This window comes from Anoplolepis gracilipes, unplaced genomic scaffold, assembly GCF_047496725.1.
Source record: "Anoplolepis gracilipes unplaced genomic scaffold, ASM4749672v1 Contig18, whole genome shotgun sequence".
Lineage (NCBI taxonomy): Eukaryota > Metazoa > Arthropoda > Insecta > Hymenoptera > Formicidae > Anoplolepis > Anoplolepis gracilipes.
In genome coordinates, this window is record NW_027328669.1 from 255,001 (window position 1) to 269,139 (window position 14,139).

Genomic DNA, 14,139 nt, shown 5'->3' on the forward strand with positions numbered 1-14,139 from the left:
ATTCACAATAAAAGTTTTCTTGTTTGAACAGCAAATATATGCAATAACTCTGCGATCATTCCAAATAAATGGAATATAACCTTAGTACTTTTTGTTAGTAAGACAATGGAAAGAGGAAGAGAAAGAGAGAGAGAGAATCACCCCGCTATTCATTTCGATATTCATAGTCCATTATTTTTATTTCAAGATCGTTTTAAGTATAATATCTTAAGATATGTTATTACGATTCTGTGATTGAATTACAACACATTATTATTAAGACTGTATACTTATTATTAAGACGGTCTTCAATATAAAATCGGACTATGAATATGAATATCTAAAATTAAAAATACATTAATTTTTTTAATTCAAAATTATATGTATATATATATACACACACACACATATATATATATATATATATATATATATAATTTTGAATTAAAACATTAATTTTTATTCTATTTAGGCCCGATATTGTACCAACATTATTTTGGATTTAAGTGCGACTTAAACATGTATCTATCTTTATTTTTCTTTCTAAATTAATAAAAACAGATATATATATATATATATATATATATATATATATATATTTAAGTCTCGTTTAAAGCCAAAATAATGTTGATGCAATCAGGCCTTATAGAAACGTAAAAAATACGTTTCTTAAACTATGGTTTTAAAAATGTTTCTGTTGAAACGTTTCTTATTAGTGTTTGACGTTTAAAAAATATTGGATACGTTTAGAAAACGTTTATAAAACGAACCTGTGCTACCTGGGATATCAAGGGCGTGCTTTATTATGAGTTGTTGGAACCGGGTGAAACAGTTACTGCGGACTGCTACCAACGTCAATTAATCTGCTTGAGTCAAGACTTGGAACGAAAACGCCCGTATACTGGCAAAGGAGAACGTCCAGTGAAATTGTTGCATGACAACGCCAGGCCACACATTGCTTCCAATACAAAAGACACCATAATGAGTCTTGTCTGGGACGTCTTGCAGCACCCGGCGTATTCACCAGACATTGCTCCATCCGATTACCACTTGTTCCGGTCGATGCAACACGTCTTGTCCGATATGCACTTCCAATCAGTGGATGAGATCCGAAAATGGCTTGACGACTTTATCGTGTCCAAAGACGTAAAATTTTTCCGAGATGGAATTCATCAGCTGCCTCAAAGATGGCTTAAAGTTATAGAAAGCAACGGCGAATACTTTGATTGAATAATTTAATTTACTTTCTTTTAAAATAAATCTTGAATGTAGCTGAAAAAATTGGATTATTCATTTGTACACCTAATAATTAGATATACTATATTAAACAAAAAAATTAATGCAACAAAATTTGTTGTAATAAATTTCTTGTAATCATGTAATCAATTTTCATGTTATCATTCATTTTATTGTTTTGTAATATATGTAATAATTATGTAATATATGTGTATATGTATAGTAGTGTTGTTTTATCACATTAAATTTGTTGTTTACTGTTAATTACTTTAATTGTCTTAATCTTTATTCATATATATGTTTTCAAAAATTATCTAGCTAAAAATATCTTAGATTATATTTTGTGAATTTTATATATACAGGGTCCGCCACCAAAATCCGGACAAAATGAATAATTTGTTTAAGCAAAATTTTATTTATCAAAATGTAAGAATTAGGGAAAAAACTTTTTACACATTCATAATGACATTCTTTTAGAATAAAATTATTCTATATAACCGCCTTTTGCATCGATAATTGCTTCGATCCTTGGCCTAAAGCGCTGGCACGCTTTCTGCAATACAGCCTTGTCCATATTTGTGAACGCCGCCTTAATAGCCGCTTGGAGAGAGGTCACGTTAGGATGTCTCGACTTGTTGGTCACTCGTTCAACAACGCTCCACTATATATATATATATATATATATGAATATTATGTATAAGAAATATATATACATAAATGTTTTAAAGTAAAATACACAATCATATTATACACATTATTAGATTGTATATATATACTATATATATGTATATATATATATATATATATATATATATATATATAATATTCATATATAAATATATATGAATATTATATATAAGAAATATATATACATAAATGTTTTAAAGTAAAATATACAATCATATTATACGCATTATTAGATTATATATATAATCTAAATACATAATATAATAAATATAATATAACATAGTGTTACGTCCTGTAGACTTCACGATTCTTTCTTTTCGAGAGGAATGCATAAACATTTAAAGATAATGATTCTAAGAACTTTCTACGGGAAATATCAAACCGTGAGAGCTGTCACTTTAGTCGCACTCCACGAATATTACGTTATGTGGATAATAAAATTTTTAACAAACCTCCGTAAGGCGAGACCAACTTTAAATAAGACAACCAAAGAAGTCTTAGAAATCTAATAAAGAATAAACATTTGAACGACTCTCTAAACTCCAAAAGAATTTTAAATAAAACAGAGTCGCCGTAACTCGAGGCAGTTGTTTAGAACTGCAATCATAAATTTGAAACGGCGACGAAAACTTAAGAAACATTCGATAAGAGAGCTCGCCTGACGGACCACCTAAAGTGACAGCTGTTTATTATAAATTTCTAAATAGCGATAAGCGACTCTGACGGTACCAAACTCCTCATTGGCCAAATCGAAAAATCTCTTGAACCAATAGAGAAGAAATTTTTGAGACTCGAAGTCGAAGGAAACACCCCCTAAGCATAAGAGGGCGTTAATTAAAATTCTAATTCGTCCAAATGTCTAATCGAGAGAAGGTATGAATCCTAGTATTTAAGGCGAAGAGCAATGCGCCGCGACATCAGTATCGGTATCAGAATCAATCAGTATCAGTATCATTATCATCACCATCACTTCTTCTGCTCTATCTCTCGTTCGGTATGAACTATTTCTCCGACCTCGGCTTCGAGACGCGAAATTGATACTCCATTTCTGCTATTAATTCTGCGGGTGTTAACACTTACGAGTATTAATACTTTCAAATCCGCGACGTGCGTTTCGGCTCTTAACACAGACTTTTGTGAAGTGGTTGCGTGCAAATTAAAGGTTCAAAACGATAACGAGTATCAATCATTGCGAGTGGTTGTGCCATTTAATACGAAGGATTGGACCGCTAACCAAAGCTCCTGCCGAATTCAGACCGACGCTGCTAAATCCACTGCCGAGGTCCTTTTAAAACCATCAGCGTACGCAATAAGTAGTAAGTACCGAGAGAATAACTTTATCTGTTGATTTCACCTTCTCCAGTTAAAATTTGGTTATTGTAATTATAGCGAGACAGTTCTTGATTTTTGTTCTTTATTTTATCATTACTGTTTGATCAGTTACTCCTTATTTTACTCTTGGCATTATAATTAGTTCTTCTTTTCTTGTTGTTTATGTTTATTTCTCATCCTCTTCATTTTCACGTCTTTCAATTTTCTCTGCGAATACCTGTGTATTTTGCGGAACTGGTATCTCGTGTACTGGTACAAAATATAACCAGGTTGAACTTGCAAATTCTTTCTATTTTCTCTGCGGGGACCTGTGTATTTTGCGGAACCGGTATCTCGTGTACTGGTACAAAATATAACTAGGTTGAACTTGCAAATTCTTCCTATTATTTCTGCGAGTACCTGTATATTTTGCGGAACCGGTATCTCGTATACTGGTACAAAATATAATTAGGCAGAACCTGCAAATTCTTTCAATATTCTCTACAGAAGCAAACTTCTCCAGAATTCCGTTTTTCCTCTGGTCCTTTAATCATTCATTACAATTTAATTATTACTTTCTTCCTTTTGTGCTATTCCGCTTTTTTTTTACTTTTTTTTTTATTTTTTTTTATTTTATTCTTTTTTTTTCTTTCCTCTCTTCTTCTCTCTTCTTCTCCCTCCTCTCTCCTCCCTATATTACGCGTTTTAAATAATATAATTTCTTGACTTAAATTATATTAAGAATATTATAAATTTTACTAATTAGAACTGTCTCGCCAAAAATAAACGATAAGTTTTCCTAACATTTGCGTGGGTTCATAGTGGAGCCCGTTCATCCGAAATGCCTAAAGGCTAAAGCAAAACGTCTCCGCAGCCTTAAGAACCGACGTGCCCGAAGAGTTTTGGCTCAGACGACAGCAAGTTATAATTTTAAAAAAGATATTTCCAATCTTGAGATAGAATTAAAAAATCAATTTTTTCGCGAACAGTCATCGCACACACACGCAGAGTCCCATCCTCCCCTTCCTCCTTCAAGAGAGCCGAAACCACCCCTCTCACCTAACCCTTCTCCTCGCACCTCCATCGATCCCCCTCCCCTTTCGCATTCAGTAGTATCATCCTCGCACAAGCAATCCTCCTCATCGTTTCTCGATTTACCGGGCCCTTCCAACAAAACTCCCTCTACTTCTGAACCCCTTCCACCTCCATTCTCACCAGCTTCTACCATCGTCCTGGGAGATTCACCCCCATCTTCCCCTCACAATTCACCTGATTCTCAAGAAGAATCGGATGAAATTTGGGAGGCCCTTCGTGATATTGTCGAGGTCGTCGTCGACCTCGAGAAAGAAAACGCGAACGCCGAAACTTCCAAACACCAAGAACCTCCTCGTCCCCTGCCTCAAGATCCTATCCAATATTTAATAAATAACCTCTCAAGAATCCGACATCTCCTTCCAAATGGCTTGTATACAATCGGGCCTGGTCCTGTAGATTTGAAGACACTACACTTCGTCCTTGCGAACAAGCCTTCGGGATCCGTTATCCCATGGTTCCTCCCTGGTTTTAGATATCCCCTCGCCGTTCCGATAGAGGCTCTCTGGAAGAAATTCCCCCCTTCCACAATTACCTTCGAAGAAGCATAATTCTTTTCCTCCCCCTGCCCTTAGAATTTTAAATATTATTGTATAAATACCAGTCAGATAATAAATCCTTTTTTTTATTTTTCTACTTCCAATTTACCTGGCTGACGTCCCTCCGAACTGATGTAACACCCGTGAATACACATACAACCACACACTCAATCTATTAATAAGATTAATTAGACTAATTAAAATGATAATAATTTTTTAAAACCTATATACTTATATACATTTTCATTTTCATTTAATAAATGAATAAAAATTAAAAATTTTAATTTTAAATCAAATTTATTAATCCTTTCAAACATATTCCCTGAGTCCCAGATCGCACAAGGTTCCGTCCCGCGTAACAAGGATTAACTTCCTTTACCGAAAAGGGACCACCGAACGAACGGCCTACCGACCTAGTAAAAGAGACCCTCGAGGTCTTTGACCAGGTCCGGCCTTCCACCGTTCGTTCGAGTCGAAAGCGTTAAGGCTTTACGCGTTTCGACAAGGGTAAGTTCTGTCCTTTCATTATCACATTCTTGGTTTTCGAGTCTGGACATAACAATAGCATAATATTATAATAATATACTACTTATTCTCAATTAACGCATTTTCTTCATATCATTACTTTTATAGAAAAAAAATCAGGTTTAAGCAATAACGTATACATTGAGACAACGCTTGTTTGTATAACTATACACATTGTAGAGGTAGATTGCGAGAGAAATACTTTCATTATTCTAATTGTGTGAAGAATTTCTTCAAAACATTACTAAAAATTTGAACTATTTATAATATGAATAAAACTGATTGCGAGTTGATAAATTATAATTGAGGTAGTTGAATTTTTGTAAATGTTATTATCATTTTAATATTAATAATTTTATAATATTAATTTTGAATATATTTTCTCAATATACTAAAACAACACGTAACAATCCAAAGTTCTATATATATGTATATATGTATATACCATTTATAGTTGAGCTAAAAAATCCAGTGACTGTTAAGCAAAATCAGCCAAAAAATACACAAACTTTGCCGCTTCTGCCGCATATTAATGCGAGCTGTATAATATAATATATATAACATACATGCTTATTTCTTGCTTCAGGCGCTTATAACATATAGCAAATACATATATTATACGTAACCGTAAGAAAAAATGCATGCTTAAGCTTTTTATGTTTGTAGTTAGTAAAATATCTTATTTCATAACCCATGTTGTAAAAATTTTTAATTTACTTTTTTCAAAGTACAGAAATATTTTTGAAAAATTTCTAAAATATTTTTTATAAAATTTCAAGAAAAATTTTCAATGTATTTGTTACGTCATCTCGACTGCACGATTCTTTCCTTCCACGGAACTTTAACACTAACTGTCTATACTGCGACATTCACTAGGGCATACTGTCTCAACGACTCTCGCGGAGTCGTGGTAACAACTGAAAGTGCGATAACAATTTGTTATCATAAAAAACGGAAAAGGACAGTACGACTCTAATCTATTAGAAAATTATAATAATACACTTAATATCAAAGTCCAAGTCCTCTCACAAAATCATGAGCGTGCGATAACAACTTGTTATCATAAAAAACGGAAAAAGGCAGTACGACTCTAATCTATTGGGAAATGATAATAATGCACTTAATACCTAAGTCTAAGTCCTCTCACAAAATCATGAAAGACATCCTTTTCCATATGATTTCCAAATGCACCAGAAGCACTTAAAAACAGGAAACGGGTTCCTGACAACGTTAGAAGAGTTTCTAACCGATAGAATTATCAGCAGAGAACATAGAAAATAATATGATTCAGAACTACATGAGCGATAATCTTGCTCCAAAAACCATATAAAAGAGAGGTTTTGGAAGAAAACACACAAGTTCTTTCACCAGTCTACATTAACCAGTCATTCTGTGAAGTGAACGACAAAAGTTTAACAGTGAACCACCAGGACCGGCAAATCCACAGCAACACTCCGACAGTAATTGGACCACGGAGGATTTTCCATATTATTTACTCTTCCTCTTGTTCCGCTCTGTTTCTTTTTCTCTTCTCTCATTTACTTATTATTACGTGTATTTAAATTGCACAGTGCCCAAACCAATAATTCGCCGATCGTTACGCCTTAAGGGGCGAAAATACTTAAACCGTTGGAAGCAGTCAGTACTGCCCAGGCGTCGTTCCCCCTGACTTGTCAAACTATCAAAAAGGACTAATAAATCGGAACCCTTCAGCCCGCGAATACGGAAAATTCCCCGTCAAACATCTTCTCCTTCGCAACCTCCATCACTCCAATGTTTGCCATCATTAACATCCATATCCTCAGAAGACCTCTGGAATATCATCACGAAAGTATTCGAAGACTTTCACCTTCCGACATACCCTTAAAGAATCTCCAATGTCTCCTTCGCCTATACACACACTTGTACACTTCTTCATTTTGCATTTCTTTTCTTTATTTTAATAAGATCATTGTAAACTTCCAATCAGAATTAAAATTTAATAGTAGAATCTCTCTCCCCTCTCTATTCTGATTGACGTCCTCCGCACTAATGTAACACTCGCGATTAAAACACACACCACACGTACTCACGCGACATAAAATAGAAAATGATTGTAAATTAATAACAAACACATGTAAGCACATGTATATTATATACACATATTTATAACCAAACTTAGCAATAATTTTATGTAATATACTTTTAAAAACTATGAATAAATTTATGTAAAATTAAACTCAATTCTCTCAGTGATTTTTTACTCCTCAATCAGTTGAAAGATCGCACTTGGTCTTATCTCGCGAAATAAGGATTAATTTCCTTTACCAAAAAGGACCTTTCGACGAATATCCGAAACAAGAAGTAAGCGATATTCATTATCGTTACTTGTTTTTGGACCTGATAATTCGTTCGACTCGAAACCTACATCCTGACCCGCACGGTTTCGAGAGCTTGCTGTTACGCTGCTTTCTTTTAACTCATCCTTTCCGAGTCTGGACGTAACATATTATATTAAGTGATTTTTGAAATATTTTTAACTTATTTTATGAAGTTGCTGTTTCGAAGTACAAAATAACTAAATGACTTTATAAGCATGCAAAACCGAATGTTCGATCGAAAATAGAGCGCGACGGCCTTTCTGCACGAGCAATTCTTATCGAAGTCTAGATAAAAAATATTTTACAAGGTGACTATATATAAGGACGTTATGAGAAAAAAAAATCTTATCCAGATTCCTGCGGGAATTTTATCCCTGATCTACGGAGGTGATAGATGTAGCTGGGCAAAAGGGTGGTTCGGGGAGGCGGGCGCGTCAATTGATGTCGTATATTCGACAATCGAGTCAGAGTGACACATTGGTTCTCTCGGTGAGATTACCAGCTAAGAAAGGACCATATATTGAGCATTACTTAATCCAGGCTAACAAGGGCAAGCTAAGCTTGGAAACAAGCAAATATTCTGGTAGTCGGTAACTGAAGATTGAATTGAAGAAGAGCGGGCAGTCGCAGATCAAATTTCGAAAATAGAAATCAAACTTCCGCAATTAAAATGGACATATGTTGAAGTAAGATTAAGGTAATGATATATGTATATACACGATATTTTAAATAATTTTATTAAAGAAAAAAATTTTTGCTTTTAGGATGAAACTCTGAAAACATTTTATTCCTCATTTAGAAATTCTCGAAATAAGTGGATCCATATTAGTCAGGAATTAAAAAATCACCCTACGACTGTAAAAGGCGCTGGGAGAGATTAACGATTTATAAAATAAGATCATGGACAAGACAGGCTACTTGAAGATCTACAAAAAAGTGAAGAGACGTGGGACATTATCGCTAAGAAAATGATAAGGACAGTAAATGAATGTACAGTCTGTTTGATAAGAGCGTGTACGGCAAAACTTTTTTCTAGAAATCGTTAGAGGGGATATTTGAACGTAAGCTGATAGCGGGACCCTTCTCCCAAGATGCTTTGTATAGAAATCTTTAGTTATCGTTTGACCTTGGTCACAGAAGCACATATCTCAACATGAGTGTCAAGTATGTATCACGTTACGAAGCTGTGTTTCTATGTTTGCATCCGAAAGGACCAAAAATGTCGTACGGAGCGGCTGCTAAGTACATGAAAAAGTCTAAGGCATTTGTAAGTGGATGAAACGCTATGACGACGTCAAAAACGTTGATGACCTGCCTGCTTGAGGGACTGTTTCTCAAAGCAGGAATTTGGCAACTTGCACATCTTCACAGAAAATTTGGACGCTGCCAAAATAGTCAAAATATATGAGAGGGCTTTATTACCATCTGCCCAAAGGTGGTTTACAAGGAAAAATGAAAATTGGCTACTGCAAGAGGAGAATGATCTAGAACATCGGAGTAGACTTTGTACTGCGTGGAAACAAGAAAATGACGTTGACGTACTGGATTGGCCTTCACAGTCGCCAGATGCAAATCAATAGAAAATGTTTGGGCGCTTATGAAGTTTAAGCTCCGAGGAAAGATGTGGACCGTCAAGCAGTTAGTTCGACAGATTCGATTTATATGGAGGTCTTTGTCTAAAGAAGTTTATTCCTCATTTAGGAATTCTCGAAATAAGTGGGTCCATATTGGTCAGAAATTAAAAAATCACCCTACGACTGCATGAGGCACTGGAAAAGATTAACAATTTATAAAATAAGATCATGGAGTTCAGAACAAGACAAACTACTGGAAGATTTTCGAAAAAGTGGAGAGACATGGGACACTATCGCCATGAAAATGACGAGGACAGTAAATGAATGTACAACTCGATACGAATGAGAAGGATAACAAGTCTCCTTTCTATTTTTACACTGAAAATCAAGTCATTCTTTATAAGTATCAAATTTATATTTGATATTTAATTATTTTATATCCTTTATTTTTATTGTATTTTATTAGAATTTTAGCAGAATTGAATCGAAAGCCCATAGTCTTATTTCAATGATATATTCACCACTTATAAATTCATAATTTTATTTTTCAAATAGACTAAAGCACAACTGTTGCTCACACAGTTGCATAATTTATGGAACCGACAGAAATTTTAATGAAAATATTTTAAACGCAAACAAAAGTAATATCGATGGGTATAAAAATATTAGTCGCAGAATAAAATTACATTAACAGATAAAATTGCTCATTGGATTATTAAAAATAATATCTCGCATAATTCTGCAAATAAATTATTATTAATAATGAAATCAGAAAACTTGCTTGTTCCAAAAGATTGTAGAACATTGCAAAAAACTCCTTCATTATGTAATATTGTAAATATGTCACCTGGTGTAGATATACATTTAAGTATTGAAAAAGGCATAATTGAAAAGATGAAAAATACATTAACAGAGAATTTAGAAATTTTACGGTTAACAATTAATATTGATGACTTACCATTGAGCAAATCATCAAAGAGTCAATTTTGACCTATTTTAATGTCAATTAATTTATTAGAAGTTTCAGAACTTTTTATTGTCCGTATTTATCATGGTATTTATCATTAAAAAACCAGAATCGGCAATGGATTTTTTAAATTTATTTGTGGAAGAATATTTGTTTTTAAGAGAAAATGGTATTACTATAAAGAATAAAGTTGTTAGGCCAATATTTAAAAAAATTATTTGTGAGGCACCTGCATTTGTTCTATCAATAAAATCTCATACAGGGTATTTTGGTTGCAATAAATGTACGCAAAAGGTAAATATCTTAAGTACGTAAATATCTTACGTAAATATCTTAGACAAAATGACATTTCCATAACTTGATGTCACATTAAGAACTAATAAAAATTTTGCTTTACATTCACAAGAACATCATAAAGGTTTTACTCCTTTAGAAAAGATATTGGTTTAGTTAGTAATGTGCCTCTCGATTATATGCATTTAGTATGCCTTGGTATTATGAAAACACTTATATTGTTTTGGACTGGAAAAAAGGAAATTAAAATTAAATGATCATGATATAAATTCAATATCAAAAACTATGAAAATTTTCCGAAAATATATCTCTCAGGAGTTTTATCATCTATCAAGAGCTAAAGAAGATGTAGAACATTGGAAAACAACAGAATTTAGATAATTTCTCTTATATACAGATCTTGTTGCATTGCAAGGAAAATTGCCTAATATTCAATATAAACATTTTTTATGCTTACACATCGCTATAAGAATTTTACCAGTTCATCAGAGTGTATTAGGCTTAATGCATATGCAAAATCTTTAATTCGATATTTTATTGAAAAGTAAAAAAATATATGATAAGAAACATATAACGTGCATAATCTTTGCGATGATGTATTATTATTTGGAAAACTTGATAATTTTAGTGCATTTAAATTCAAAAGTTATATGAGTCAGATAAAAAGAAAAAATGAAGAATGCACAGTATCTCTTACAATAAATATATAATAGAGTTGTTGAAGATAGAAAGCTAACATCTGCTAACAAGTTTAATTTACGTGAAAAAGATGACAACTCTTTAATAATTAATGAAAATGGAAAAATTTATAGATATTATAAAAAAATGTCTTTTGAAAATTTTACAATATTATTAACTCAAAGAAAATAACTGTGTTCTTTTAAGAAATTCTACTTATATGCTTATTTCAAATATTTATAAAAATGAAAGTAATGACATAAAAATAACTGGAAAAATTTTTCAAAATATATCAAATTTCATAGAAAAGCCTTCATTTAGTTTAGCTATAAAAGTCGTTGATATACATGAAACATCAAATACAGCAACATTTGATTGTAAACATATAAAAATATAATGTTTAATTTTACCAATGAATGATAAATTTGCAGTAATTCCATTATTACACAACAATTTGTAATATCTATTACATGTTAAAGTACATCATTCCTCATATACATAAAACGGCTTTTTCCTTTTCTCGCTATATCTCGAAAATTATTAGAAATATCAAAAAATGTTTTATACAAAGCTTTTTTTCGTAAAAACGGCTTTTTATATCGAGAGTAATTTCATCTCTTAAAAGTCTTTTTCTGTCGCAAATAAAAATTTCTAAATTTATAAAATTATCTAATTATATTAATGATTAAATATTTATCTTAAGGAGTTAGCAGTTAGTAATATAGAAATCTATGCAGATAACTCACCGGTACAATACACGTTCCCGAGAGTCCTGGAGTTCGACTTATCCGTCCTGTTTCTGAATTCATTGGCTTTCTCTGCTCGTTATCCGTATGAGTTTCTCGCACTCCCTCATTCAGGTGAAATCCAGTTCTATAAAAATGCAAATTATAAATATACTAATTACAATGAAAGGCCATGTTTTCCAATGAAAATAAGTCAAGAAAAATTGTTAAAAAATTATAATCATTTATAGCAAAATAGAGTTTTATTTAATTTATATAGCTTACAAATTAGCACATAATTAATACTAAATTAAATGAAAGTTATTTAGGTCAATATTTCGTATTTTTTGTGAGCCTCCGAATTTAATGTGAATAGACTTTATTATTCCTGAATTCGGGGATATAGCTTCTCAAAGTTATACAAATCGTAAACATGAAAGCGAGAATACCTTGCGAAGTCAACGGAATGCAAGAAAAACCAAAGACAACGAAACCGAACAATAACGCGATGACCTTATTTTTCATCTGAAACAAGCGCGACACGAAGACACAATTCCGTTATCATAATTTTATATTTTCTGATACTCTGTTTTCAATATTGAGTTGCCCACATTTACGTGAAAAAAATGACAATTCTTTAATAATTAATAAAAATGGAAAAATTTAGATATTATAGATATTATTAAAAAATGTCTTTTGAAAATTTTACAATATCACTAGCTCAAACAAAATAACTGTGTTTTTTTAAGAAATTCTAATTTTACCAATAAATGATAAATTTGCAGTAATTCCATTATTACACAACAATTTGTAATAACTATTGCATATTAAAGTATTATGTTCACACATGTAAAGTTTAAATATTATTTTGACATTTAATAATTTTTTTCTAATTTATATTTAATTAAAAATGTCACTTTTTGTACAATTTTAATCGTAAAAAAATGTTATTATGATTAATAATAAATTAAATTTTAATAGTAGTTTAATATAAGTGCTGTATATAAAATAAGTAGTAGTTATTTTCTCTGGTTTTTTAAGATAACATTTGTCATCGGTGTTATATAAGACTAAAACAAATTTGAGACACGAAAAAAGGTATATAAAAAACTATTAAAATTTTTTTAAAAAGTTTAGAAAATGAACAAATAAATGGATTTACAAATTTTAGTTGCGACGGAAAAGCATTTTTAAGAGATGACATCATTCCTCATATACATATAAAACGGCTTTTTCCTTTTCTCGCTATATCTCGAAAATTATTAGAGATATCAAAAAATGTTTTATACAAAGCTTTTTCTCGTAAAAACCACTTTATATACCGAAAGTAATTTCATCTCTTAAAAGTCTTTTTCTGTCGCAAATAAAAATTTCAAAAAATTTATAAAATTATCTAATTATATTATTAATAATTAAATATTTATCTTAAGGAGTTAGTAGTTAGTAATATATACAAATCTGTGCAGATAACTCACCGGCACAATACACGTTCACGAGTCCTGGAGTCCGATATCTCCGTCCTGTTCTTGAGATTCGTTGTCTTTGCTCGATGGGGTCTCTTGGATTCTTCAAGTGCTAGCACCAGACTGAGCGCGGATCCTTCTATCCCGGATCGATAGCCCGATCAATCCTGCGCACACGGGGTGCGTAATTATGGCCAATTACGTAGCGACACGCCGTCTCGCTGGCGAGCCGCGCGCTCAAGAAAGTATCGATAGTATACGCACCCCTGATTACGACACGCCAAATATGTCGAAATTCTTTCGAAGGGCTTTTTGCTAAGATCGGAATTTTCTATCTCGATCAGAAATATTATTAGGATCCATCGTCGATGATCATAGCCAGTCGTGATACGCCAACTTCTTCGCCAAAAAAAGTCCGCAGGGCGTTTCTTGGGGGTGCGACTCCATACAGCCCTGCTTCTTTGCGCGAAGATCATTCAACGGTCTGTGGATTTGCGCATTCCGATAACTTTCCGATCACGCCGTATCGGGTTGATCCGCGCCAGTTAAATTGCTTTTTCATATTATATATATATATGTATATATACAGGATGTCCGGTCGCGACCGCCCCATAGCTCAAGGGCAGATAGAGCAAGTCAAACTGAATATAAAAGTTCTCTACCATTTTGCGATTTTCGCAATAATTATTAAAATATTAATTAAAAACGC

General features: G+C 32.5%; 1 protein-coding gene across 3 annotated transcripts in view; it reads right to left on the reverse strand.

Annotated features, from left to right (window-relative positions):
- LOC140675724 (uncharacterized) overlaps positions 1–13,570 on the reverse strand; it is a 77,394-nt gene extending 63,824 nt beyond the window's left edge. For 2 of the 3 annotated variants that reach the window (XR_012048440.1, XR_012048441.1), the window contains exons 1-2: positions 13,443–13,570; positions 11,989–12,115 (exon numbers count right to left, since the gene is read on the reverse strand). The gene's annotated coding sequence lies outside the window, so the exon portion shown is untranslated. Of the gene's footprint in view, positions 1–1,610; positions 1,877–11,988; positions 12,116–13,442 lie in introns of those variants that run through there. The other variant, XR_012048439.1, reaches the window with a different exon arrangement.
- Between the last annotated feature and the right edge of the window lie 569 nt (positions 13,571–14,139).